Consider the following 6025-nt stretch of genomic DNA (forward strand, 5'->3'; position numbering starts at 1 on the left):
CAAGGTGAACAGATCACTTGAGCCCAGGAGTTCAAGAGTGGCCTGGGAAATATGGCAAAACCCCATCTCTACAAAAAAAAAAAAAAAAAAAAAAAAAAAATTTAGCCAGGTGTAGTGGCATACAGCTGTAGTCCCAACTACATGGGAGGCTGATAGGAGGCTCACCTGAGCTCAGGAAGTCGAGGCTGCAACAAGCCGAGATCGCACCACTGCACTCAAGCCTGGGCAACAGAATGTGACCTTGCTTTTTAAAAAAAAAAAAAAAAAAATGCTGGGGGTGGCCAGGCGTGGTGGCTCATGCCTATAATCCCAGCACTTTGGGAGGCCGAGGTGGGTGGATCGCCTGAGATCAGGTGTTTGAGACCAGCCTGGCCAACATGGTAAAACCCCATCTCTACTCAAAATACAAAAATTAGCTGGTCATGGTGCTGTGTGCCTGTAATCCCAGCTACTCAGGAGGCTGAGGCAGGAGAATCACTTGAACCCGGGAGGCGGAGGTTGCAGTGAGATCGAGCCACTGCACTCCAGCCTGGCAACAGACCAAGACTCCATCTCAAAAAAAAAAAAAAAAAAAAAAAAAAAAAAAAGGCTGGGTGCAGTGGCTCACACCTATAATCCCAACACTTTGGGAGGCCGAAGCAGGCGGATCACCTGAGATCAGGAGTTCAAGACCAGCCATGGCCAGCATGGCGAAACCCCAACTCTACAAAAATTAGCCAGATGTGGTGGCGGGTGCCTGTGATCCCAGGTACTTGGGAAGCTGAGGGAGGAGAATCTGGGAGGCAGAGGTTGCAGTGAGCTGAGATGGCGCCACTGTACTCCAGCCTGGGCAACACTGAGACTCCATCTCAAAAAAAAAAAAAGAAAAAGGACTAGACTTGAGATATCCTCATTAAAGTCCCTAGCCCAGTAACTGGCTGGTGTTAAGTAGTCATGTTTTATTGAACAAGTGGATGGATGGAAGAATACGACAGAGCACCCTGTGAGATTCTAGCTGCTGACATGTTGCATCCTGGTGTCCTTTTTCTGGGCCAAAGGGGTTGTTTGCTTTGACCTCACTATCCCTTTTATGGATTCTGTCTCAGTGGCTGAAAGCACACAATGGAACAGTGTGCCTTTCAGCAAGCAAATAGAGTGAGCAATGGAAAATGCAAACCAACAACCCTGAACGCAGGCAATGGCATGCTGAATGCAGTTACAGAGGAAGAGAAACTGCTTATTTTCACTGGAATGGAGTGAAATGCTCTGGAAAGGACTGCTCTGCTCCAGTTTGCGGCATCTGTGCTGGTAGAGCTAGTACACTGAGCCTCAGCATGCCCCCTGTTGGACTTAGCTGGCATTTAGTAAGAAAAGGAATGTGAGAGAAACTTGTTGATGCAGATTTTTCTCCAACATAGGCATGCAGGGGTAGGGCCCTTTTACAGAAATCATCCATTAAGGAGGCATTAAATGAGTCAGAGATGTATTCACTGGACTACCCCTGGGACATAACTTGACTCATCCACAAATTCTGACATTTCTGTTTGAAGAACTGGTATAGAAATACTTTCCTGATGAGGCTGGGCACGGTGGCCCATTCCTGTAATCCCAGCACTTCAGGAGGCCAAGACGGGAGGATCACTTGAGCCCAAGAGTTCAAGACTAGCCTCGGCAACGTGGCAAAACCCCCTGGCTGGGACTGTGTCTCTACAAGAAATTTAAAAACTAGCCAGGTGTGGTGGTGTGTACCTGTGGTCCCAGCTACTCCGGAGGCTGAGTTGGGAGGATTGCTTGAGCCCAGGAGTTCGAGGCTGCAGTAAGTCCTGATTGAGCGACTGCAGTCCAGCCTAGGCAACAGAACGAGATCCTGCCTCAAAAGCAAAAAACAAAAACAAAAAAATCCCACTTGTCTTCAGCAACTCCTCCCTTATGAGATTTAAATTGTAATCTGTAAATGTCCATTGATAGGGAACTGGTTAAACAAATATAGTAGACGTATACATTGGAAAACAAGGCAGTTCTACATGTACTGATATGGAACTATCCATAAAACATATTAATAACTGAAAACAGGAAAGTGCTGAAATATATATATGTGTGTCTATATGATATATATATATATATATATGATCATATATGCAGAAATAGTCTATAGAAGATTCCACAAGAGAATAGTAATAATAGGCCGGGCATGGTGGCTCACACCTGTAATCCCAGCACTTTGGGAGGCCGAGGTGGGCGGATCACGAGATCAGAAGATCGAGACCATCCTGGCTAACACGGTGAAACCCCATCTCTACTAAAAGTACAAAATATTAGCCAGGCATGGTGGCAGGCACCTGTAGTCCCAGCTACTTGGGAGGCTGAGGCAGTTGAATGGTGTGAACCTGGGAGGCAGAGCTTGCAGTGAGCCGAGATCATGCCATTGCACTCCAGCCTGGGCAACAGAGCAAGACTTCATCTCAAAAAAAAAAAAAAAAAATTCGCCGGGCATGGGGGCACACGCCTGTAATCCCAGCTACTTGGGAGGCTGAGGCAGGAGAATCGCTTGAACCCGGGAGGTGGAGGTTGCAGTGAGCCGAGATTGTGCCATTGCACTCAAGCCTAGGTGACAGAGAGAGACTCCATCTCAAAAAAAAAAATGATAATCATCATCATCATCATCATCATCATCTAAGGATCTTATGGGACATTTAAGAAATGAAGGTCCTATAAGATTCTCTACTGTCACTCCTCTTTTTTCCAAAAGCTTTTTCAATCCTTAGTAGAAGGAATTTAAATTACTTTAATACATTTCTCCTAAATTCTAAAATAAGTTGGTAATCTGCCAGTTCTAGCAGTTATATGTGTATATATCATCTTATATGCTAGCTTAATTCTACTTGAGCCTCAAATGAGAAAGCCATTTGTTAGTGAGAAAACAGTTATTGAAGTGTTAGGGTACCCGGTGTGGTGGCACACCTGTAGTCCAAGCTACTTGAGAGGGTGAGGTGGGGGGATCACTTGAGTCCAGGAGGTCAAGACTGCAGTGAGCTGTGATTGTGCCACTGTACTCAGCCTGCATGACAGAGCAAGACCTTGTCTCAAAAAAAAAAAAAAATGTTGAAAAAAACAGAAAGCCGAAGTGGCTCACGCCTGTATTCCTAGCATTTTGAGAGGCCAAGGCAGGTGGATCCCTTGAGCCTAGGTGTTTGAGACCAGCGTGGGCAACATGGTGAAACCCCATTTCTACAAAAAATACAAAAATTAGCCGGGTGTGGTGGTGTGCGCTTATAGTCACAGCTATTCGGGAGGCTGAGGTGGGAGGATCACCTGAACCCGGGAGTTCGAGCCTGCAGGGTCAACAGAGTGAGACTCTGTCTTAAAAAAAAAAAAAAAAAAAAGGCAGGGCACGGTGGCTCACACCTGTAATCCCAGCACTTTGGGACGCCAAGGTGGGTGGATCACGAGCTCAAGAGATTGAGACCATCCTGCCCAACATGGTGAAACCCCGTGTCTACTAAAAATACAAAAAAAAAATTAGCTGGGTGTGGTGGTGCGTGCCTGTAGTCCCAGCTACTAGGGAGGCTGAGGCAGAAGAATCCCTTGAATCCAGGAAGCGGAGGGTGCAGTGAGCCGACATTGCACCACTACACTACAGCCTGGCGAGAGAGTAAGACTCCATCTCAAAAAAAAAAAAAAAAAAAAAAGCGGGGGGGCGGAAAAAGAGGTTACCAGTAACAATGTATCTTGCCTTTCTTTTTTTTTTTTTTTTTGAGACGGAGTCTCGCTCTGTCGCCCAGGCTGGAGTGCAGTGGCGCGATCTCGGCTCACTGCAAGCTCCGCCTCCAGGGTTCACGCCATTCTTCTTGCCTCAGCCTCCCAAGCAGCTGGGACTACAGGCGCCCGCCAACACGCCCGGCTAATTTTTTGTATTTTTAGTAGAGACGGGGTTTCACCCTGTTAGCCAGGATGGTCTCGATCTCCTGACCTCGTGATCCGCCCGCCTCGGCCTCCCAAAGTGCTGGGATTACAGGCTTGAGCCACCGCGCCCGGCCGTATCTTGCCTTTCTAGTAGAAACAGTACTTCAGGATAACCTGATAAACAGCCCTAGTTGATGGCTCCATTTTCTATGAGAATTTCAGCTAACAAATATGGTGTTGTAAACCCTTAAAAAGCCCTACAACGTTGTTAGGGCACTAACCCAGTCCCTGCACTGTCGGTCTCCTTTCTGAGTTGGTGGGTTCTCCGCCTGGATTGAGGAGGCCCTGGGTCCCCATAGACCAGTTTTTCACTCTTCCTAATGATAATGGATACCAGACTAGAAGTGACCTTTTGCCAGGACCATCATCCAGCCAGCTGGGGAAACCCAAGTGTGGTTTCCTAAGCAGGGAAAAGGGTTGCCGCTTTTCTGTGGGAAAGGGAGCTGGCGCCACTCCAGAGACTCACAGCACCAGTGCTGTGCTAGACAGCAAAATGGGGGAGGATGGGCAGCCTCCCTATTTCTGGACTTTCTGCACTAAGGACCCTCCTTGGGCCTGCTCAGAATTGCCTGCTCCCTTTTACCCAGCATGGATGAAAATATGCTTTGGTTAATCTTCTGAAACAGCACATAGGGGTTGGGGAATGGCCGTGGGTGCCTGTCTCCCTGCCCCAGTAGAAGGCTTAGAGCAGAAGGTGGAAAGAGCATGAAAGCAGGAGTCCAGACCTGGGTTCAAGTGCCAATGCCAACACTAACCTGCGAGTTGTCTCTGGCAAGCCACCTGTCTTCTGCAGGCTTTCCTTTTCCTGTCTGTCAAATGAGGGGGTGGGATTTGATGGTCTCTCCGATGGCTTACTGTTAGTCCCTGGAATCTTGAAAGAGAAACGGACTCCTAGATCCTGCTCACTGAGATTGGCGTCAGCTGCCTCTGAGGGGGCGGTGGGAGGGGGAACACAGGGAAAGGTGAGTTTTAGAGACAGGTGGTTTTTTTTTGTTTTTTGTTTTTTGAGACAGAGTCTCACTCTGTCTGCACTCCGGCTGGAGTGCAATGGCACGAATCTCGGCTCATTGCAACCTCTGCCCCCCGGTTTCAAGTGATTCTCCTGCCTCAGCCTCCTGAATAGCTGGGATTACAGGTATGCGCCACCACGCCTGGCTAATTTTGTATTTTTAGTAGAGATGGGGTTTCTCCATGTTGGTCAGGCTGAGGTCGAACTCCTGACCTCAGGTGATCCACCCACCTCGGCCTCCCAAAATGCAGGGATTATAGGCATGAGCCACCGCGCCCGGCCTAATTTTTGTATTTGTAATAGAGACGGGGTTTCACCATCTTGGCCAGGCTGGTCTTGAACTCCTGACCTCGTGATCCACCCGCCTGGGCCTCCCAAAGTGCCGGGATTACAGGCATGAGCCACCGCGCCTGGCCTAAGAGAGGTGGGCTTTTAAAAAGGGCTTTACACCAGGCGCGGTGGCTCCCAGCACTTTGGGAGGCTGAAACCAGCAGATCACTTGAGCTCAGGAGTTCGAGACCAGCCTGGTCAAAATAGTGTAGACCCTGTTTCTAAAAAAATAAAAATTGAAAAAAATAAAAATTGAAAAAAATTAGCTGGGCGTGGTGGCAAGCGCCTATAGTTTCATCTACTCAGGAGGCTGAAGTGAGAGGATTGCTTGAGCCCAGTAGGTCGAGGCTGCAGTGAACTGTGATCGGACTGCTGCACTCCAGCCTGGGTGACAGAGTGACACCCTGTCTCAAAAAGGGGGGTTGGGAGGTGGGCTTTATTTTCCATTTGATTGCCCATCTTAATTCTACTCTGTTAGGGCAATTCTAAAAGGAACTTAGAGGAGCTTCACAGCCCTTCACCACCACCGTGACCCTAAGTACGTTCTCTCTTTCTTCCCCCCAACAAACAACCCCCTAAGCTTACCCCTGGGTTAGTAACCTGGTTGGGGTTGGTGATGAGGAAATCCGAGAGGCCTCTTAGAAAATACTGTCAAGGGCAAGGGTCCTTTTGCGCTCAAAAACTAGGTAAAGGCAAATACAAGATTTTGCCTATAATTTCAGAATCTCCTGGTCCACCCGACTC

Source organism: Nomascus leucogenys, unplaced genomic scaffold (genome assembly GCF_006542625.1).
Source record: "Nomascus leucogenys isolate Asia unplaced genomic scaffold, Asia_NLE_v1 Super-Scaffold_285, whole genome shotgun sequence".
Classification (NCBI taxonomy): Eukaryota; Metazoa; Chordata; class Mammalia; order Primates; family Hylobatidae; genus Nomascus; species Nomascus leucogenys.